The sequence below is a fragment of the Vicugna pacos genome, chromosome 4, assembly GCF_048564905.1.
Source record: "Vicugna pacos chromosome 4, VicPac4, whole genome shotgun sequence".
In the NCBI taxonomy this organism is placed as follows: Eukaryota; Metazoa; Chordata; class Mammalia; order Artiodactyla; family Camelidae; genus Vicugna; species Vicugna pacos.
The window spans coordinates 74,158,738-74,181,641 of NC_132990.1; the positions used below are offsets into that span (position 1 = coordinate 74,158,738).

General features: G+C 56.5%; 1 long non-coding RNA gene across 2 annotated transcripts; it reads right to left on the reverse strand.

Annotated features, from left to right (window-relative positions):
• Positions 1 to 414: 414 nt before the first annotated feature.
• On the reverse strand, positions 415 to 22,187 carry LOC107033634 (uncharacterized). 2 transcript variants are annotated; one of them, XR_012072311.1, is made up of 3 exons: positions 21,898 to 22,187; positions 15,370 to 15,559; positions 415 to 14,016 (listed from the first exon to the last, which is right to left on the reverse strand). It is a non-coding gene; the product is annotated as an uncharacterized lncRNA (long non-coding RNA). The 2 variants fall into 2 exon arrangements; XR_012072312.1 differs by having other exon boundaries at positions 415 to 11,422; positions 11,463 to 15,559.
• Positions 22,188 to 22,904: the final 717 nt, after the last annotated feature.

A 22,904-nucleotide genomic window follows, 5' to 3' on the forward strand; every position in this document is an offset into this window, starting at 1 on the left:
CTCTTCTCCCTCGCCTCCTGGCCCTGTGTTTCCCGCTCTCTCTCCTTCCTGCCTGATCGCCTCGTCCTCGCTGCCTTGCCTTCTCCTGGACAGCAGAAAGCCAAAGTAAAGGGGCTCATTCTCCCCGTTCGTCGCCAGCCTCCTGGGAGGAGGCTGGGCTCCCCAGTGTGCCTCCTGGTAACGTCTTCCCCACTGTCTCCCCAAGATCTCAGGAACCGCCCCTGCCCCAGACAGAAAGATCTTAAGCTGAGCTTTATGAATGACCTTGGGATGGAAGGGGTCCATGAAATCCCTGAAATTATATGTCCCGCTTTGGATGCATGATGGGAGGGAGGGGTGTCAAAGGTTTTGTGGGTTTTTCGGAGAAACCAGTGATTCAGAAAAGTAAAAAGCCACAGCTCTTGAGATGCTTCCCATGCATCTTTTTAATTAATCTATTCAACCAATATTTATTGAGACCTACTATGTGCCGGGTGCGTGCTAAGTCCTGGGAGTGCAGCCATGAATTCTAGAGAAAGACCCTCACATTAGACAAACTACAAATGAATGTCATTACAGGCGCTCTGGGGCTAGGAAGGAACTGGGGAGAGGTTGAGTGGGAATGACAGAGGAGCCAGCCCAACTTGGGCTGGGGCAGGGGGGGTCTCTGAGGACTTCACAGGTACCCTGGCTTCTACTCAGCCTGCACCCCAGCCTCCTCACCCCTAGCACCCCCATACCAGCGCTGCCTGTCCCCGTTCTGTTCCCACAACCACTATAAACAGCACTCAAAGTATGCTGGGGGCTGAGGAAGACTATGGCCCCACCCTGTGCTCCCTTGAAGGCAGTAGAGCTGGAGGAGTGACTGATCCAAAGGTGTCCTATGTAGACAGGCTCGAAATTTGGATCTGGGTTTGTTTTGTAGTAAGGACATTTGCCAGCATTCTCTGAGCCACTGCTCTGTAGCAGGCACTAACTGAGGTGAGCATTTTACATGTGTCCTCTTTCACTGGCTCATTCGCCCGCCACTTCAACAAGTGTCTGCTGAGCCCCTCCTCTTGCCAGGCAGCCTGCCAGATGCTGGCGATAGACCACTGGAGGGGCTCCGAGCCCTCATGGAGCTCATAGTCTGGTGGAGAGGAGACAACAGACAAATGAATTAATGAATGTCATAGCTGGTGACAAGGGGTGGGGATGAAATAAGCAAGGTAATAAGAGAGAGAGCAATCAGTGTGCAAGGCAAGAGGTGAGTGGTAGCTATTCTGGATAGGGATGGTCAGGGAGGGCTTCCTGGAGGAGGGTTAATTCAAGATGAGATGTAAAGTTCAAGAAGGAGCCGGTCATTTAAAGAGCAAGGCAGGAACTTCCCAGACAGAGGAAACAGTCCACAAAAATATTCTGCCATCCTTACAATGGCCTTGTGAGGTGGACACCACTACTGTGCCCATTTTACAGACTAGGAAACTGAGGCTCAGAAAAGTGAAATTCCTTCTTGCCTGGGGTCACCCCACTAGGATTAGGTGGAGCAGGCCCTGGAATCCGGGCCTTCTTCCCACACTTTCCCCTTTTGTCTCCTGCCCCTGCCACCTCCTTCCTGAGGATTGGTGAGCAGGCCCCCTGTGGAGGTAGCAGTGGGTGGCAGGACCAGGAAGTCTGAGTTCTAATCCTGTCTCTGCCTCTCCCAGCAGGGTGACATGGGCGTTCACTTACCTTCTCTGGGCCTCAGTTTCCCTCTCAGTGTGCAAGAATAATAAACGCACGCCTTTTACAAGGTTGCAGTCCAGTGAGGTCAAGGGCATAGAGTGTTTAGTAGAGGTCTCTGCACCCAGAAAGCACTCAGGGTGATCAGAGCTGTCCCTGGATTAAATGAAGTGTTTCTATATAAGTGGTTTTTACAACTGGGCGAAAATTAGACAGGATTTTTTGTTGCTGCGAATGGCGGTGAGGAGTAGCCTGCATCTTTTGCTAAAAGATCTGTGGTGACGCCTCCTTGCTCACCTCCCCTCTCTGCATTAAGCAAGCTCTTCCTCCCCCTCTCCCTCCCCCACCCCGCATGACGGCTGCACACTGAACTGTGAGAAAGAAACTCTGCATTGGAACAGGAAGGTGACCACAGCTTAATCTACACAGGAGAACGCTGATGAGAATCAGCTTCGGCTCATGGCAGCCTCTTTGGGGCCCTGAGGACCCAGTCCTGTGTAACTCACCCCCTCTACGGCCAGCCTGACCTGCAGCTCAGCCCCAAAGCCATGCATGTGCTGGGCCTGGCCTGGGCCAGCTTGGGCCCCCTGCCCTCCTCTGATTTCTGGTTCCCTTCTTCTTTCCATCATTGGTGCACCCACACGGCCAGTGTCCCTTATCATAGCACCAGACTGTGGCTTCCCCCGGGGCTGGGGGCCTCCCAGGGCAGGCCGGGTCCTATCCTAACCACCAGGTGTTCCCAAGTTACTCCTGGCTCAGTAAACTTGAATGTGTCCATGATGTCGCTGACTCTTCTGCACCCCCAGAAATTCTGGCAGTGAGACGGGGTCCGGGCAGGTGCCGGCTGGCTGTCTGGTCCCCCCGCCCTGTCCCCCTCCTGCAGAAGCAGGCCAGCCCTGCCAAATGCCAGACAGGAATGCAGCGCCCCTCCACAGCCTCCCTGCCTCTCCTGAGGCACCACCCTGGGCCTCCTGCCAGCGGGTAAACAGAGGAGTCTGAGGAGGGAGAACTCAGCAGCCTAGCTCTTGGGGGCTGGAAGGGATGGGTTTGGGGAAGGGCGGTGTGAGAGGAGCCAGCTCTGCCTTGGATTCAGGATCCCTGCTTCTCACCTGTCCCTGTCTCTAACCAGATGGGTGATTGGCCTCTGTCCTTCAGCCAATGGGACTCAACACCAGGGAGCCCCAGAGCTCGGGACCAGGGTCCCTGCATCCTGTTGGAAGGCACAGTGTCTAAATGTCTTTCGTGGGGACTTGTACTGTTTCCCAGTTCAAAGCAAGTCTGCTGCTCCTGCTGTGTAATCTCAACTTGCTGCTCTCAAGCGCTAAACTCACCCAGCTCTGAAGACCTTTGGGTCTCCCCCAACTCTGCTCCCAGGCCTAAAGCTACCTTCCAAATAAGTGTGGCCGGTTCTCAGCCCACAGAAGGCTGATGGCAAAATGATCGAGTCCAGCCCTTCTTTCTACCAACCTGGGAGAGATGGTCGCTGCTGGCATCCTCCATGGCACTCCTCTCCCTAACCCTCTATGGCTCCCCATTGCCTACAGCTGTAGTTTCCAAACCTCCCTTTTTAGTAAGGAGACTTTGTAACACCTGTGTTGGTAAAACAGATGACTGCTGAGCATCTCAGGCTGAGGAAGGAGTTGGAGCAAGGCTGGACTCTGCCCCCATCTTCCCCTCTCCTGGAAGCCCAACACTGTTGACAAACCATTAGCCAAAAGATAAGGAAGGTATGAGTGTAGCACACAGATCTCCCACCCCTCCTTGGCTCCCACCCCTTCTTAGCTGGCCTCCTGGGTCAGAGGTCATGGTGGCAGGAAACCTTCCCGGGAGAGGCTATCCTTCTGAGCCCAACAGGGTCCTCACCTCCCAGGGCCTACAGACACACCCACAAAGGTTTGACTGACACCACCTCATGCCAGGCCCTGTGCTGGGCACTGGGAGACCTGAGGCAGAAGTGGCTGCCTTCAGAGAACAGAAACCTGTGGGTAGGGGCCTGACACCCAAGAAACAAGTACAGGGATAAGATGGCTACAAATGGCAGTAAATGCCACAAAGACAACAAAACCAAAGGACAGAATCTGGCAGACATCATTAGACCACGGGGTCAGCAAGGGCTCCCTAGGAAGGGCAGGGAGCAGAGCATCTGGGCAGAGGGAACAGCATGTGCATAGGCCCTGTGTCTCTGTACGCTCCTAGTTGGGAATCAGGATAAACAAAAGTGTCACATCAGATCCCTCCCTCTCCACAAAAGGACAGGTACTCGATGTTCACAGCCTCACACATCAGAGATCAGAAATGACTGGCATGGCCACTGACAGGAGAAGGGATAAATAAACAGTGGAGTTAAACTAAGCAATGAAAAAGGACACGTCCTGATGCACTCGGTGCCATGGCTGAATCCCCAAATTATGCTGAGTGAAAGTGCCAGGCACAAGAGGGAAGGTGCTGTGACTGCACTTGTGTGTAGAGGCACAACGGTCCAGGGTGATGGAGGTCAGGCTAGCGGGTCTGTCCGGGTGGAGCATGACGGGAACCTCCCGAGTGGCAGGGCTGCTGGGACTCTTGCTCAGGGTGGTGATCACACAGTGACACAAATGTAAGAAATCACAGCGCTGTGCCCGTAACACGAGAGCGCTTTATCTTGCGTAAAGTATACCTTGAGAAAGTCCTGAAAGGAAGATAAGTATAGTTTGCCCTGTTTGGAAGGAGAGACCCCCACCTCACCCCAGCCCACCTCAGCCAAATCAGGAGTCACCCTGCCGGCTGAGTCTGAGGTCACCACTCAGGGCAGAAACCGAGTCCGGGCTCCCCCAGTGGAAAAAAAAAAAAAAGCCACCTGAACCCAGTGTGTCCGTGAGGACGCGGGTCCTCCCCGCCTCTCTCCTCTCCTCCCAGCTCCTCCTTCTCAAGGCCCCAGGGCCTGGAGGGGGTCCCAGGGTGGGGATGGGGTGGACCTGGAGACCAGCCTTCCAGAATGTTCCATGTCAGGCTGGGAAGGGCCCGGCTCCGCGGGAGCAGCTACGCTGTAACCTGAGCCTCTGGTTAAGCGGATTTCTCCCGGGGCAGGACCCCCTCAGGTTCTGGAATGCAGCCTGGGGCGTGGTGGGGGGGTTGCTGGGAAGGGGTAACAAAGGGTGAGATCGCTTTGAAATTCTGCTTCCTGCCCCCTCGGTCTCAGAGCTGAACAAACACGCCCTCTTCTCCTGGCGGGGCCTTTGTTGGCAGTGGAAGTGGGGGGAAAAGTCCAGGCCCGCCCTTGCCCAGGCTGGGATCGTGGTTTCCACCCTATCTCCACCCATCCTCCAGGCCCAGCTGCCCCCCACCAGCTGCATGAAGCCCACCTCCAGTTCACGTGGGGCCAGAGCACAAGACCCAGCACTTCCTCCGGAACCCAGTGGGCTCCAGCGTCGGCCCACGCATCAGGCCGAGATTCAGCCCCACAGCCAGCGGGAGGAGGAATCGGGGCCTCCCGCAGCGGGTGAGGCTGCCCAGTGAGGCCAGGACTGAGGTTGTGGGGCCAGCTTGGGAGGAACATGCCCCCTGGTCGCTTCTCCCCGTGCCCCCCCCCGCCCCCATCCCTCTCCCCCGTGGCCAGCTTACATGGGTCCAGCACCGGGATTCTGGACAGGCTGAGACAGGGGCAGTGAACTGACCCCAGTAGGGTTTTGTTTAGTTTCAGTAAGAGGCGCCACCTTTATTCCGGGCCTTCCCGCAGCTCCCTGCAGTGCAGCGAAGAATGGATGAGGCTGCAGCCCCGGGGCCCAGATCCGCATGCTGCCCCAGGTTTCTCAATCTCAGCTAATAAGGGAGGGGCGATGGTGAGGCTGCAGCCCCCTCCTCATTCCGACTTAAGGCAGGGCCCCAGTATGGACACCTTACCCGAAAAGGACAGGGGCCTTCGGAAGGGAGCCATCTATCTGGTAGATAAGAGCGTGGGGAACCAGCAATACAATGACACACGGGTGTGCACACAAGCACATGCAGAGGCACCTGGCTCCTCCTTCTCCACGCCCCGGCTCCCAGGACAGTCCCAACGCTCAAACCCCCTCAGTGTCCCCTGTAAAGCCCCAGTGGCTACTCTCCCAGGAGACCCCTGCCCTACCTGCGGCCTTCCTTCCTCCCCCTGCCTTTCCTGCCCTCTCCAGGCTGGGCCCCACCTTCAACGCCCAGGTCAGTTCCCATCCGCAACCCAAGCCCAAGCCATCACATCACCCCCTGGTGCCAAATGGCCCCTGAAGCCTCTCCATCCCCGGAGCCGTCCCTCAGACAGGACTTCCACCTCAGCTGTGTACCCACTGGACCCCAAGGAGGACTCCCTGCCTCCCTCCTCAGCCTGCACTTGACGCCTCCCTAGGCCCCTTCCTCATCTATCTGTCCAGGAGCATTGCCTGGGGGCCAGGTGCTGGGGATGGGTGCAGGAGCTGGCTGGACCATCAGAGGAAATCCCCAACATAGTCTCCTGGTGAAGGGAAGGCAAGGACACAAGCGAGCTTGATGGTACCATCCCTGCCGGCAGGGATGTCACAGAACCTGAGCCACGGTGGTCCAGCCACGGTGGACCTATAGGTCTCCTCTGGGGCCTCACTCTCTCCAGGTATCTTTACCAACTCCACCAAGCTGGCCTAGGGGTCTCCTCTGCGCTCCCCCAGGCCCCCGGGCTGCCCCTAACACAGCACTGACCACTCTGCACTGTCCTTGTCTCCACGGCTCTGTCCCCCTCCCCACCAGCTGGATCTCCAGGCTTCTGCTCACTTATGGACACACAGAGATGTGAATTAGTGAGCGAGTGAATGAATGGACGAATGAACGAATGAGGGAAGAGCTTCTCCACCAATTGTTCATTTGTAGGCTTCCCTGCCCTTGCAGGTCATGCCCACACTCGGGGGAAGAATTTGCTCCCCTCCCCAGCCTTGTGCTGGTCATTAACTCAGTGCCTGGACTTGCCTGGTTAATGAATAATTAAGCTGGACAGGGGCTGACCTCAGGCTGACCTTGAGCCTTCCCCCAGGTCTTCCTCCAGTTGGATGTGTGACCACTTCCAAGTGACCCTTTTCCTCCTCTCCTCTATTGGTGGGTTCTGAATCCAGGGTAGTGCCAGGCACAGAGGTGCCCTGGCCCCAGCCCCGGAGTGCCTCTGCCCTGGAGGGCCCCAGAGTGCCCACAAGGCCACTCCCCCAGGGCACAGGGAGTGGGGACTGCTTCTTCTCCACACTCCTCACCACAGCCCAGAACTGCAGAACTGAGCCAGCATGCAGGCCTCAGGCTGGGCTCCGCCACGGACGCACTGAGTGACCTGGGGTCCAGCTCTCCCCACAACTGGGCCTTGATTTCGCCATCACTCAAACAAGGAGGATGGGGTTCAACCTGACTGTGGCTCATTCTCTGATGCTGTGGAAACAGGTGAGTGTTGTGATACAGAGGAGTCCTCGGGGACCAATTCATCACGCAGTGAGGACCCGAAACCACGCAGCAAGTTGGGGAGTGCTGGGAGGAGGACACAGATCTTTTGAGCCATAGTCCTGGCCTCCCTCGCCTTTATGGCAGCCCTCCCTGTTGTCAGTGATTCTCTTCTCTTCTCGTCATTCATTCATTCATTCATTCACTAGATAAGTTAGGCAGGGCTTAGCATGAGGTGCCAGGGACTTGCTCTCCGGGAGGCCCAACCTAGGGGACAGAGCCATCCAGAGCAATTTGTGCTAAGGGGCAGGTCCGCAAGAGAAAAGGGTGAGAGGCCTCCTGGAGCAGGTGTCACCTAGAGGAGCAGAAGAGGAGAGGGAGGCAGGAGCTGCCGGCAGGAGCAACAGCAGAGCAAGAATGAGCCCTCGGAGAACCGCACACAGTCCAGTCAGCTTGGCTGAATCGTAACCTGGAGCTACAGGTAGGAGCCTGGGATTAACTCCTAGACAGTGAGGAGCAAAAGGGTTGGCACCAGGGAGCGGCACGGTCAGATTGCCATCTGGAAAGATAGCTCCGGCTGCTGTTGCAGAAAATGACTGAATGGAGCAGAGACAGCCGGGAGCCTCTGGGTGTCACCCTGGGCAAGATGCAGTGGGGTCTGGATCAGTGGCAGGGGCTAGGAGAGAAGCAGATAGAATCAAGAGTTACTAGGAAGTAGGATCATCAAGACTTGGTAACTGACTTCTGCTTTTGGCCAAGATGGAGTAACAGGCCAGATCTGCTATCCCACTTGAAACAACCAAAAATTACAAATACACACGAAACAGTGGTTTAGAAAAAAAAAATCTGAAAGGATTAGAGGGAACTGTGTCTCATGCTTATACTGGGCTGGGAGTAGTGCCTATTCCCACCAGCCAGAATGGAAAAGTCATAATTCACAGGGCAGTGGGTGGCTAGAGCACTGAGGAATTTCTCGTCTCAGAGTTGGGCAGAATTGGGAAATAATTAGCCTTAGACTGAGCATTGCTAAAAACCTGCCTAATAAATCATAAAGCAAGACCCAAAAGGATCAATTGGCTCCCAAGTAATTTAACTGCTTCTCAGAGTAAGATTCAAGAAGATTGTAAGAATATAAAAATATCCAAAAATCACAATGTCTGGCATCCACCAAGAATTACCAGGCATACAAAGAAGCAAGAAAACATGACCCATAAAGGAAAGAACAGTCAATCAAAAAAAACCTAACCCAGGACTAACACAGGTTAGAATTAGCAGAGAACGATTCTGAAACAGTTTTTATAACTGTATTCCATATTTTCAAAATGTTAGAGACATGAAGATAAAAAAAAGATTCAAGTTAACTTTTAAGGGTTGAAAATTACAAAGTCTGAGATGAACAAACACACTGAATGGGATTTGTGGCAGGTCAGACAAGGCAGAAGGAAAGATAATGAACATGAAGGCGAGGCAATAAAAACTAGCCAAAACCAAACACAGGGAAAGAAGAATTTGTTTAAAAAGTGGAAAGAACAGCAGCCAGCTGTGGGATAACTCCAGGCTGCCTAATAGATGGATAACTGGGGGCCCAGAGGAAAAGAGAAAGGGGAACAGAAGAAATATTGGAAGAAATATAAGAGAAAAATTTCCAAACTTCATGAAAACTATATCCAAGAAGCTCGATGAACCCCATGCTTGGTGACCGACTGGATGTGGAGAGTGAGGGAGAAGGAGTGGGCAAGGATGATGTCCTAGCTTCTGGCCCAGGAGACACGGCTAGGGTACCATTCTCTGATGGGGAGGCCTGGAGGAAGGGCAGGTAGGGTGGAATTGGGGTGGGAAGGATCCGTGTGGGCTCTAGGGATACAGATGGGGGTGTCAAGGGCAGCAAACGTGATGGGTCTGGTGTTCAGAAGGCAATGGACTGGAGCTAGAAGTCCAGGAGATCATGGAGAGATCACTGCCGGAGAGAGCTGAGGGCCAGGGGCAGATTTCAGGACCTACTATCAGCTAATCAAGAGGCAGAGCCAGAAGAGCCGCATGGGAGCCTGAGGAGGGACATGCAGAGAGAGAGAGCAGGGAAACCCAAGGAGCATGGTGTCCAGGTGGAGTGGCCCTGGTAAGAGATGAGTCTAAAGCACCAATGCTGGGGGGGAGGGTGTAGCTCAGTGGTAGAGCGTATGCATAGCATGCACCAGGCCCTGGGTGCTATCCCCAGTCCCTCCATTAAAAATAAATAAAGTGGCAATGCTGTCACTCAGAGGTGAAGTCTGGTGAGGCTGGCTTGGCCCTACGGTGGGACTGTCTCAGGATATTGTACAGAAAATGGTAGACGGGGCCTGGAAGAGGGTGGCAAGCTTAAAATATTCTCAGAAGAGTGAGGGTTAGATGGGTGGGAGGTGGGGCGGAGGCAGGGATGTCTGAATTTCAGACAGCGCAGTCATGCAAGCAATGACCAGAGCAGGCTGGACCACGGTGCAGGGGCCAAGCCAAGGTCGCGGGGAACAACGGGATAGAGAAAGGGAGAGGCCAGTATGTTGGCCAGGGGGTCCTGCCAGTGCAGGAGGGACACTCTGAGTGAGGAGAGGAGGTCTCTGGGAGACCTCAGAGTCTTCTGAGCATGAAGCATTGTGCCGGGGTGACGAGGTGACCCCAGGGACCAGGGTACAGGAAGCACAATGTGGGGAGGGAATTGGTGGGGTTGGGGGGGCAGCAAGCTGTGGTGGATGGAAGGGCAGCACAGACTTAGGTTAGGAACCAGGAAGATTCCTAGCGGGGGAGAGAGAGAGAGCGAGAGAGAGCACAAGCTGGTTTTCCGCACACCGGGCTCCATCACTACCACCAAGGCCGGCAGCTTGAGGAAAGATGTGCTTGTGCAATCTTGCCTTCACAGAAGTTTCTGGCTGCCTAAGAGGAGAGCCATAGCCCAGCCCCCACCTGAACCTTGAAGCCAGGGCTGTGGGATGGAGAAAAAGTCGAGAGGAGCCAGGCCCCACAGCCTGTCCCTGGAGCCCGATGTTCGGAGCAGACAGGCCAGGGCGCAGGTGTGAGAGGCCCAAGCGGGGACGTGGCAGGCGGCAGCCTGCCTCTCCGAGCTCAGAGGCTCAGGAGAGCCTCTCTTGGCAGAGGGCCCAGGGGAGGCCTCAGCGTGCTAGGCAAGGCCACCTGCTGTCTCCTGCCCCCTGCCAGCCTCAGAGGCCCGGGGGGTGTGGGGAGGAGGCCATCTCCCTGGACCCCAGCTGGGTGCAGGGGGCAGCTGGCCAGCTCCTACCTCCCTCTTGAGCATCTTCCACCAGGTAAGCAGCAGCCAAGCCGCACCCCAGTCTCTTTGTCCTCCAGCTCTCGGCTGAACAATCGGGAAGCACCCTCCTCCCCACGGGAGCGTGCTGTGCTCCCTAATGAATGTGGGGGTTACACACACCCAGGGCACCATGCGTTGTTCAGAAAGTCAATGGAGGCAAACACAGGCACAAACGTAAGCACGCGTGGAAATGTGCACGCGCTTGGGAGTAGCTGCCTACACCGACGTGCACGTGTGTAGAGGGATTACACGTGTGCGCATGCAAACACACAGAAAGCATGAAACCACGAAGGTGAGTATATGCACTACATCTCCACGCATGCTGGCGTGCACACATTATGCACCCAGAATGCAAATACACAGCAGTTGCCCAGGCAAACATGGCCACGTCATCCCTGCAGCTCTGTGCATCCAGAGACGCCCATTCTATGCGCTTAAAAGAATTCAGAGATGTTCACCCACACACACCTATGTGCACTGAAAACTAAGTCCAAACGGAGGTACACAGGCACGTGCAAATATGCACAAAGATGCACGTTTACGCAGATGTACACCCACATTCACATACACAGTTATTCACACACGTACGGAGCTACTCACACTCAAACACGTGCCTGCAGACTCAGCAGTGCATGCACACGTGCACAGTCATGCCCGTGGACACAGTGCACAAATAACTTCCATGCATGCAAAGAGGTACCTGCAGACAGGCATGTGTCCTCATAAATACTCCGTGCTTAGAAGACCCCAGCAAAGGGTGCTCATTCCTGCAGGTGCACATTCACGCTACACTGAAGGCGCCATGAGGGCAGGGATCACAGCCCCTCTGGTTCATCACTGCATCCCTGATGCCCAGCTCAGGTCCTGGGCCCAGACAGTCTGGGGAATGGCCAGGAGTCCCACGTGGGTGAGTGAGGCTGGGACAGGCTTGTGGCTGGGGAACGGGGAATTCAGGAATTACTCCTTGATTTTATCTTCCTCCCACTCTCCTCTTCCTCAGACCAGGGCTCCTGTGGCCAGCAGAGGGCCCACTTTCGCATGGGAGACCTTCAGCACCACCTTTGGAGCCCCCTTTCGCATGGGAGACCTTCAGCACCACCTTTGGAGCCCCCTTGGGGAGCCAGGAAATCTTGGGAGGGGGAGCCCCCAAGTTTCATACCACCCTGCCCCTTTGACTGAGTCACTTGTTGACCTCGCCCAAGACAATATGAACCCAGGGCTGACCCCCTCCAAAGCCCACAGCCCCTACAGTGATGAAGATCATTATCTCTTTTTCACAGGGGAGGAAACTGAGGCTCAGAGAGACCAAGAACAGAGCCAGGACTCCTCTGTAGGCTTCCAACTTCAGGGATGAACTTGACCCTGTCATCCCCCTACTCAAAGCCCTTCCGTGCTCCCCTTCACTGGGACTAATCCTCACACTCCCAACCCCTCCCTGACTGGACCCTGCCGACCTCCCCCTCTTCTCTTGCCCTCCAGCACACTAGCCTTTCCCAGTTTCTCGAATGTTCCAAATTCCATTTGGACTTCACCCTTAACCCATGCTGCTCCCCCTGCCCTTGAACCCTCCTACTCCACCTTCAGTTGCAGCTCAAATGTCATGTCTGCTCTTAGGATGTCCTCCCTGGTGGCCAATCCCCCACCCCCAGCCATAACCTGTCACAGTCCCCTGAACTCACCACAGCTATTCCTAATCTGCTCAATACCCACCTTGCCCCAAGAGGGAACCCCCAAGGGGCCATCTTGCTCTCAGTATGCCCTGGCACATAGCAGATACTGGACGGAGCTGTGCTAGAGGGATGATGAGGCTGTGGCTGGCAGGCAGGCAGGGGAAGGGGCAGCAGAGAGAAGGTGGGTGAGCCTGAAGGAGCCTTGGGGGACATAAGGTCCAAACCCCTTTTTGTATTAGGCTCGGGACAGAGGCAGGGGCTTGCCCAAGGCCACACACTGGTGAGAAGAGGGACAGGATTAGAGCTGAGGTCCCCTGCTCTCCAGCCTAGAGTCCACCCACCCATCCACCACCAACAGCCTAGTAGTGGGAAAGGAGAGGCCCACCCCCTCCTCGCCCTTCCCTCCTCTCTGGAGGCTGCAGAGTCGAGCTGCCCTGAGCCAGTGGGCCTGGGGGCGCTGACCTGACCCCTCTTCCTCCCTGACCTCCCCCACCAAGCCAGCAGTATGCCAGTACCCATGAGAAGACCCCCCCTCCCATCTCCCCTTTGCTAGCTGGGTTCTAGAGTCATGGGGCCACTAGCTGGCTGTAGGAGGTGGACAAGGCACCTCCCCTCTCTGAGCTTAGTTTACTCATCCATAAATTGGGGCTCTGACACCTCTCCTAGAGTCGCTGGGAAGAACTGGCGGTATAATCGTGAAATAAACGCCCCGCTTCCTGCTCGGAGACAAGCCCAGGCCCTCCTCACGGAGCCTCTAATTTTATCCTCTCAACAAGCAAGGCGTAAGAACTACCCCGGTTTAGGTGAGGAAACTGAGGCTCAGGCCACGCACTTTCGCAGGCAGGAGCGCTCCGAACCCCGGTCTACAGCGAGCAGGGGTTTGTCTTTCCTCCTCGCCGGCGCTGGCCCGGGGGCAGGGCCCACACTGGGGGCGTTCTCCGCACCCCCGCGCCACGCGGGGCGCCGGGCGCCAGGGCCACGGGCGGGGCGGCCAGAGCGGAGGGCGGGGGCCGCACGGGGGCGCCTGTCCGCGCGGGGCCGGCCGTGGGTCGATACCGCGGCGGGATAAAGGGGAGAGGAGAGAGCAGAGCGGCAGGGAGGGCGCGGGGAGGAGGAGGACTGCCGGGTGGGGAGGGCGGCGGAGGGGAGGGGGGAGAGGAGGGCCCGCCCCCGCCCCCACCGCTGCGCCCTCCTCCCCACACCCCGCCCGGCGGGCCCGGCCCGGGTCTGCAGCCGTCAGCGCCGAGCGCGGCCCCGCGGCCCCGCCGAGGGATCGATAACTAATTTCACCGCAGCAGCCGCCCCAGTTTTTTCCCGATAATTGTGCGCCGGCAGCTGCGAGCAAGGCCCCCAGCCCGGCGCGCGGCCCCCGCCCGCGCCCGATCAATTGACACCGCCACCGGGCGGCAGGAAAACTCATTTTTCTCTCCCTCCCCGGCTCCCGGTGGGCGCGGGCGAAGCTCCGTCTCGGGCCGAGGAGAGGGATGGGGGGCGCGGGCTGGTTCCCGGATTGACAGGTTTGGGAAGGAGACTTCCAGGGAATCCGAGGAAGCCAGGGTGCCTCAGTTTCTCGGTTCCCAAGTAGGGGCGTGGCCGGAGGCCTGGCGTTTGGATTGAGCCGGCCGTCTCGGCTTTCCCGTTGCGGGATGCAAGCGTCCCCCGCCTGAGAGCGCAGGCGCCGTGGTCTGGATGCGTGGGTTCGAATCCGGTCTCTACCAGCTACCACTGTGTGACCTCGGACTCCTTCTTCCCTTTGAACTCTTCCTGCTTGATTCTCAGTTTCCCCATCTTCCCAAAGGGGCCCGGCATAGTCCTGGGCACAAAGGGCTGTTGATCGGAGGCGCGCGGGGGGCGGGGGTGTTGGAAGGGCGTTGCACAAGTACTCGCTCCATAAATGGTGGTTGTCATCGGAGAGTGGAGGAAATCTTCATCAGTTACTCACTGAGCACCTGCTGTGCGCTAGGCACTGTTCTGGGCGTTGGGAACAGAGCAATGATGACAGTAGACAAAAATCCCTGCCCTTATGGAACTGACCTTCTACCAAGGGGATGGACAATAATACATCAATGAAGTGAGAAGATGAGAAAAGCAATAGAGGAAAGTAAACTAGGGCACGTGGGATAGGGTGTGTGTTGGGGGCGCTGCAAGGACGGTGCAGCCCCCAGGACCAACTGAACAGGGCTTCTTTGCCAGAGGCCCCTTTGCCAAGCTCGAGCTGCTGGCTCCCACCCTGCTGTCTCTTCAAGGTCAGGGAAAGCTGCAGACTTGGCGTTCTCTGAGGAGGGTAGGCAGCAGGAGGAAGAACAGAGAATGGAGAAGGCAAGGTGGGTTGAGGAGGCCACACTGGGGCCTGGAGAGAGTCCAGAGAGAAAGGGGGAGTGTAGATGGAGGGAGAAGGGAGGACAGAGCTCTGATGGCCAGGAGGCCTGCAGGGTCAAGGTCAGAAGGGACGCAGGCAGTCGGCTGTCCCCGCTGAGCCGCTGAGGCTCAGAGACAGGCAGGGGCCTGCCCAAGACCACAGTGCATGTAGGGGTCAGAGGTGGGCTCCTGAGTCCTGAGGTGAGAGAGAGAGGCCAGAGAGGGAGGGACTGAGGGGAGGGAGCAGTGGGGGGAGCCCATAGGCTGGATCAGAGTGGGAAGGGGAGCCCAGCTGTGCCTCTCAGAGGTCAGCTGGAGCTTCCTTGGAATGACGTGGGTTGTTAGGACATCTCTGGGAGGCCTGGGAATGACTCAGGGAACTCCATCTGCTGACCAGACTCCCCCTGCCCTGCCCCCAGCCAGATGCCCAGATCTGACAGAGGGGTCCTAAGGCTTCCCCATGAGGGTGGGGGCCCAAGGCAGCTGGGGGGGTGAGGCGTTCTGGGGCTGAACAAACCTCAGGAATCTCCCCCTGCCCCAGTTTCCTCATCTTGAAAATGGAGCTAGTGGTGAAGTTCTCAGGGTCTGTCAGTCTTCTTCCCTCCAAATTCCTGGCACAGCCAGCCCCGTCACGGGGTAGAGAGCAGTGACTTGGCAGAAATGAAAGTCTGCTAGCAACCAAATGAGGTTAGCAGAGGCAGGAAGGGCTGGGCTGGGTGGCTGGGATCTGGAACACACAGAGCTAGGCCACACCCACCCGTTTGTCCGTTTGTCCATCCATCCACCCACCCAGACATTCAGCATGTATTTAGTAAGCACCTACTGTGTGCAAGGCACTATGGAGGGGGCTGGGCATGAGGTCCCTGCCTCTTCCATCCTCTCCCTCTTCCCACGACCCCCACACTTTCTCTTGAGGAGTGGTCGAAGGAGCACTGGATTGGGAGTCAAGGTAGAACTCAGACCCACCTGGTGGCCCCTCTGTGCCTTGGCTGGGCTAACAAAAACCATGTTGAGGGCCTGGCTCCCAGTATGTCGTCCATCCAGTCCTGCAGTCCCCGTGAGGCAAGATGAGGAAACAGAGACCAGGACTCACCCAGGGTCCCACAGCCGGGAGGTTGTGCCTGTTCCAAGCCTCAAAGTTGCAGATCTGAGGATCCTGCGGAGAAACCAGGCCATGGGGTGAGGACTAAGTCCTTACCTTTCCCTCAGTTGGTGGCTTTGGCTGCCCCTTTGCCCACACCCAGTGGCAGCTGATGCCCGGGGAGGTCATCAGGGTGACCTCAGCCTCCACACTAGCCCCTGAGCCAGCCCAGGCAGGGGCCAGGCCTCCTTTCTAGAGCCTTGCGCTCCGTCAGTCAGCTGTGAGGGCAGGCAGGGCAGCCTCCCTTGCGGCTGAGAGCACAGGGTTTGTAAGGCCTCGGTCCCAGCCCAGCTGTTGCCCACGAGCCCTGTGCTCTGGTGCAGGCTGAGCCTCAGGGTCCCTATCTGGAAGATGGGCATCTCGGCAGTTCAGTAGGAGCCCCGCAGGCCAGACACTGTGCTGGACCCACCCACTGAGGCCTTTGAGGAGGTGGGCAACACCTCTTCTGCACCCTTCAGTCTTCCAGGCCCTGCCACGTTTCTTGGCCACAGTGACGATGCTGAGCCACCTGGCAGGACACCACAGCATGACCACACCCAAGGCCTTACAGAATTTTTGACTTGGAGACGTGAGATCCCAGTCCACCTGGGCCTGGGGCCAAGAGCCACACTTTATGGCAAGGAAAGAGCACAGTGGATGCAGCACAGCGGCCACTGGTCTGACCCTAGAGCAACAGGCCTGATGGAATGCTGGGGCATCTGGCTCGTGTGACACCTGGTGCCCAGAACCCACAGCCAGTCAATGGTACCCCTAACAAGGACACACAGTCCAGGAACAAGCTGTGGAAATAGGATTGCGGCCCCTCCATCACTTCCAGTGCCTCGCCTGAAGATTTATACTTCTCCTCCCTGCAACTTAAGACATTGTCACATAAGAGGTCCTGGTTACCTGGGACTGGTGTGGGGGAGGGTGCCATTGGGCACAGAATGGGTCCCACTGAACTCAAAGCTGTGACTGCCCTCTGAGCACTGTGGAGCCCTCATGCCAGGGACCAGCCCTGGGACATCTCTGATTCCCCGTATGGGGTACCCCTCCCCCACCAGGAACTGACTTTTGGGTACCCGGACGCCGTAACGGTGAACTCAGGGATGCGAGTCGGTGCTGGCTCTCTGTCCTATCCTGTTTCACTCTCCCCTCTCCCCCATCCCTTGCTCTTGTCCCTGCGTCTATACTCCCAGACATGTATTTCAGCCTTTATTTTAGCCTGCTCTGGGGGAACCCAGACCAAACAGGTGTTACGGGCTGAACTATGTCCCTACCCCCGCCCCGAAGTTTACAGGTTGAAGTCCAAACCCCCAGTACCTTAGAGGTGACTGCGTTTGAACACAGGGTCTTTAAAGAGGTAATTAAGTTCAAATGAGGTCATCAGGGTGGGCCCTAATCCAAGGACTGGTATCCCTCTAACAAGAGGAAATTAGGACCCAGACACACACACAGGAAGGACCACATGAAGACACAGACATCTACAATTACAAACCAAGGAGACAGAGGCCTCAGAGGAACCAACTCTGCCAATGACTTGCTCTTGGGTTTCCAGTCTCCAGAACTGTGAGAAAATAAATTTCTGTTGTTTAAGCCACTGGGTCTGTGGTGTGTTGTCATGGCGGCTCAGAGATACACACGGTGTTCTGTTATCACCCCCATTCTACAACCAAAGAGGCGGAGGCTTTGAGAGGCAAGGACTCACCCAGGGTCACACAGCTAGTGAGCAGCAGAGCCCAAATGCAAACAGGGTCTTTGGGCAGCCGAGTGCAGGCGCTCCATGCTAGGAATGCTAGGAGTGCAGTCAGTCTTCAGACCCCCTGGCCCGGCATCCCCAGCTCCTCTCCCAGGTCTGGGAAGCCCCTCCCTCCAGCCAGGCCCACCCCTCCTTCTCCAGCTTTGACAGCACTGGCCTTGGGAGGCTCCCTCTAGCTCCCACCTCTGGGCCTCTGGCTCAGCTGTTGCTGCAGCGCTGAGCTCTGCCAGCTGATTCCCTCCTTCCTCTCCTCTGAAGTCTCTCCTCCAGCAGCTTTAAACACACACACACACACACACACACACTCAGTGCTCATCCCCTTTTGACAGCCGCTCTCGGGCTCTCTCTACCACCTTCCTTAATGCTTGCTGCAGACCAGTGCAGAGGGGCTTTGGGACACTCTCTGAAAACCATGCCCCCATTGCTCCCTGTGTTCCAGTTGCCTGGGTGATCTCACTGACTCCTATCCCCTGCAGCAGGGACTAGTAGCATCTCCATTTTCTATATGAGGAACCAAGGCCCAGAGAGGGGTAGGGCTCTGCCTAAGGATGCACAGCAAGTGCAGTGGTGGGGCTGGGATTCATCCCTAGTCCCAAGACCCAGCACTCCCCAGCAGAGGCCAAATGCAAAAAATGGAATTAATCCCAAAGTGTTGTGGCTGATGCAGGCCCTTCTGTGAGAGCAGGCTGTGATGCGGGGCAGAGGGCGGGACCAGGCATGTGCACCCAGAGGTCATTCCCCTCCCCGCCACTGCCCTGATCTTCTCCCCGTGGGCGCTCCAAACTCCTCGAAGGACAAGCACGAACCTCCACCCAGCCCATGCTCCCTCCCATGTGGCTGCCTGACCCTCGGGCATGAGGATGCTCTGCAGAGACCCTCAAAGACTCCCACTCTGTGGGGAGGGGATGCTGACACAGGCCAACCTTTCAGGCACCTCCTATGTGCCTGGCTCTTTGCCGTGTTGTAGCCATGGAAGGCGGAGCCAGGCCAGGCTTGACCTCCCATAGCACATCATCTAATGGGGGAAACACGCAATGATCCTACAGGCAGCTGGAACTTTCTAATCACAACAAACGCTGGGAGGGAAAGGCGGTCAATAATGGGATGATTTGACCCAGTCTAAGGAGAGGTTACGGAGGGCTTCCCGGAGGGGGTGGCCCATGAGCGGAGATCTGAAGAATGAGGGGGAGTAACCCAGCTAAAGAGGAAGGGAACAGCATGGCAGCTTGAGGGAACGGCATGTGTTATTCAAAGGACCTGTACAGGGAGGGACACGGAGAGAAGCGGCAGGGACAGGGCCCATGAAATGGAGCCGGTGGAGGATTCAGATGAGGCTGGAAAGGCTCCCAAGGGCTGGGGTGGGTAGGGCCCCGTGAGCCACGTTACAGACTCTTGTCTGGCAGATATCTGTGTTTTGAGCCCCCGCGCCAGCAGGGTGTGGTGGAGTGGGGTCAAAGCACAGAAGCAGGCAAAAAGCGCGAGGCTGGCGGTGTGTCCAGGTGAGAGGACTTGGGGATATGTTAGCTGGTGTGAATATTAAAACACAAAACAAACAAACAAAAAACAAAACCCAAGACTCAGCGCAGCAGCGACAATATTACCCAGCCCTGATTTCAAACCGGGAGGGACCTTGGAGATTCTTGGTTTGTGGACACACAGTTTTACACGTGAGAGAGGAAGTGCTTTACCCCCAAGTGAGTCTCCTGGTTCGTTCATTTAACAAACAGTTTTTGAGCACCTACTAGGTGCCAGACACTGTGCTAAGGGCTGGGGACAGAAAAATGAGCAAGACAGACCTGGCCCACTGCATCAAGGATACGCTGGGGCCAAACCTGCATGGTTCTCAGTGCAGGACGGCTACAGGGATGGAGGGAGGGTAGGCATGGGGTGATGATGACAAAATTATACTTACTGAGCATTTTCCATCGCAGACACTGTGTCAAACCTGTGAATATGATCTCATTAATTGCTACAAGGCTACAAGGAAGTGTTGTGGTACCATTTTACAGATGGCAGGATTAAGGGTCAGAGAGGTGGCACAACCTCCCTCAGCCAGGCATGAGTGAGGGACAGGGCAGGCTGTCCGGGCTAAGGGACCAGACCAACCCCCCCACCACTACCCCAGCTTGTCCTCCTCCCCAGGACCCAGGCCAGAGCTGGGAGGATGGTGCGGGGGTGGGGTGGGTTGCCTGGAGAAGTAACGCTTGGCTTGGTGTCCCCTGGGGACACTGGGAGGACTCTACCCCTTCCCCCATTCAGTGGAGGGGCCCGGCCTGGGGGATGGAGGTCATGGGGAGGTCAGGGAGGAAGGAAGGAGCAGAATGTGTCAGGCATTGAAGGCTGCAGGCATCCGCCTTCCTTCTCCCCCTCTCTACTCTCCCCTCCCCCTCCAACAGCAAGGCAACCTCTACAAGTCTGAGTCCACTGTCTATGCAAGGTAGAGGGGACTAGCTTGGGGAGTGGAGCCCTCTGGCCTTCCCCTGCACCAGCCCCACTCCAGGGCACAGTCTTGGCTCCACCACCATCCCCGATCACCAACTACAGGAACACACGTGCTGCACACCCCTCCTACATCGAGCAAGCATGCATGTGCACGTGATCGCAGCCTCCTTGCTCATGCACCCAGACATATGCACTCATTCATTTATTCATTCATTCATTCAACAAAGTTCTGAGCATCTGCTCTGGGCTAGACACCGTGCTGGGTGCTGGTGACAGGGCACAGCAAGGCATTCTAGGTTCCTGTCCTCAGACCAGGACCTCAGAGGGAAGAAGGATGGTCACGAGGGATTACTGCACCTTGTGGTTAGTGCTGAGACTGGGGGAGCACATGGGAGGGAGGTGCCACTAGGTCAAAGGGGAGGATAATCATCCCAGTGGGGGTAGCAGTCAGGGAAGGCTTCCTGGAGGAGGTGATAGCTTACCAAAGAATGAGTAGGAGCTAGTCAGTGAGGAGGAAAAGGGAAAAGTGTTCCAGACAGAGGGAACAGCATGGGTGAAGGCCTGGACTCCCACAGGAACATGACCCACTTAAGGGATAGAGAGGAGGCAGGCAGGGCTGGATCTGAGGGTACAAGTAGGGGAGTTGGGGAAGCTGAGATGCTGCAAGAGCTAGAAGGTGCTGGGCCCTGTAGGCTATGGTGAAGATTTGAATTTCTCCCTGAGGCTACAGGGGGCTGTGAGCAGGGGAGTGCCAGGTCAAAGGTGAGTTTCAGAATGCTCATCCAGGCTGCATACACGCCTGAACACAGGTCCCAGCACACACGCACACCTGCGCATGCGCATTTGTATGTGCATACCTGCCCCCACCCACGCACCCACCCAGGACACACGCAGGGATACACCTATGTGCCTGGCCCTGTGCTGAGCTCTTCACAAACACAGCATGCGGTCTGGCCCTACAGGTAAGTTCTACCTACTCTCCGCATTTTACAGGAGAGGAAATTGAGGCTCGGAGAGGTGCAGAGTCTTGTCCAGAGACTCACATGTTGGCTCAGCAGAAGCGGCGCCCAGGACCCCGTCTCCAGGCTGAGCTTGTGACCACCACACTCTGAGGACCCCTGGTGAAGAGAGGCAGCGGCAGACAGCAGCTGAGGGGAGCCCTTCTTTCTGGAACAGCAGGGCTGGCTAAGACCTGGGAGAAAAGCTGGTGCAACCCCTCTGGACCGGTTTCTTGTTGCTGCTGCGACAAATAACCACAAAGTTCGTGGTTTAAACAGCACAAATTTGTTCTCCTAAGAGTCTGGCAGTCAGAAGCCCAAAGTCAGAGTCTCAGCAGGGCTGTGTTCCTTCTGTGGGTCTAGGGGACAATCTGTTTCCTTGCTTTGTTCAGCTTCTTGAGGCTGCCCACATTCCTTGGTTTGTGGCCCCATCCTCCTTTTTCAAAGCCAGGAGCACAGCACCTTCCAGCCTCTCTTTCTAACTCTGACCTTCCTGCTTATCTTGTGATTACACTGGGCCCACCCCCACCAGCCTGACTGTAAACCCCCGGGGGGCTTGGCAGTGCTTCTCCCACATCCTTCCTCCCCCACCCTCCACACACCGCCCGGGTTAGGCCCGGGTCCACCACTGCTGCCTAGAAGACAGGGAGTCCTGTCCAGGCTTCCTGGGAAGGGGCCAGGATGCCCCTGAGGTCTCAGGCTCTCTGGGCTCTGGTCCAAGCCCCACCCCTCCTCCCTTGCCAGGGGTAAGAGACGGCTAAGGAGGAGCTGAAGTTCGAATGGGTGGGGACCCGTAAGGCCTGTACGAATTCCCCTAGGCCCGACTGGTGCCTCCAGCTCTGGGGGAATGGTGCCAGGAGCCAATTAGCTGGGCCCAACCAGGCTCTGGACCTCTTTCCTGGCGGCGGCGAACAGGAGGGGGGTTCTAGGACCTGTGCCCAAGGGCATTCCAGGGAGCTTGGAGCGGAGAGTCCCTACTCTGCCATGTCCCTGCTGGGCCACCTGTGGGGAGTCCCACTCCCTCTCTGGGCCCCAGGGGCCCATTGGGAAGATGGAGATAATCTTGGAGCCCTCCTCCTGGGTTACGTGGGGATTCAGCGCAGCTGGTGGCGCAGGTACTCCATATTAAGAACAGTCCAAACCTGCGAAGTAGCCAGACATAGGCCTTCACTTACCATGAAAACAGCAATGTCTCCACCGGGATCCTGGAGAGAAGGTGACACACAGCGGAGCTGCTGCCCTCCTGCCGCTCAGCTGACCTCTAACGTGAGCAAGAGGCAGAGCTTTGTGGTTGCGAGACCGCCGCGATATGGAGGTTGGTTGTTACCAGAGCATAACTAAGTGGGACCCGACTAACACGTTTTCTCTCCCAGCTGGATCCACTTCCGGCGGATACACTCACTGTCTGCCTTCCTCCTGACCCGCTGCTTCTGCAGGAACCCCAGAGGGGAGGAAAGTTAAGGAACCCGCGACCCAAGCGGGAAAAACCAGGAAGTGAGCTGGCTCCGCCTTCTCCTTCAATCCCCACATTTCATTGGTTATTGGCGTCAGGTGATTCTACCTGGAGTCTAGGGCTCCTCCCCTTAGTGACTGGCCCCGCCCCCACGCCGGCCCCAAGCCTTTTTCCTGCCCTCCCAGAACGCCATGCTTGGTGAGTATAATGTCTGCACCCCGATGATTAGAGCACAGTAGGATTCCTTAAACTGGGGTATGACATGGGTAGAATTCAGGGTGTTCATGAACTTGGATGGGAAAAAGATTACATCTTCAATTTCCCTACCCTGTAACCATATCCAGTTTAGCATTTCCTTCAGTGATGAACATACCCAGCACGCCCTGTATTCAGCAGTACCTGCAGCTTTGTTCCCAGTAGAAATTGCTGGTATCTTCAGATCACATCAAAGTTGATGCAGACTTCTCAAAATCTCACTCATCCCTCCTCCATTTTAGACCCGCTGCCGAGTCTTAATGGTTAATAGAGAAGCACATTTATCATTTCATCACAACTGTGGCTTTTAAAAATATCTTGATAGCTGTATTTCAAATCAACTGGCTTCCAGTATAATCCTATGTATTTGTGATACATTTACAAACAAGACAGGGTGTGGAGGGGTCACCAAATGCCCCAGTGGTCCATGGCACAGAAAAGTCATGACCTCCTGCTGTAGGGAGAAGAATTGGG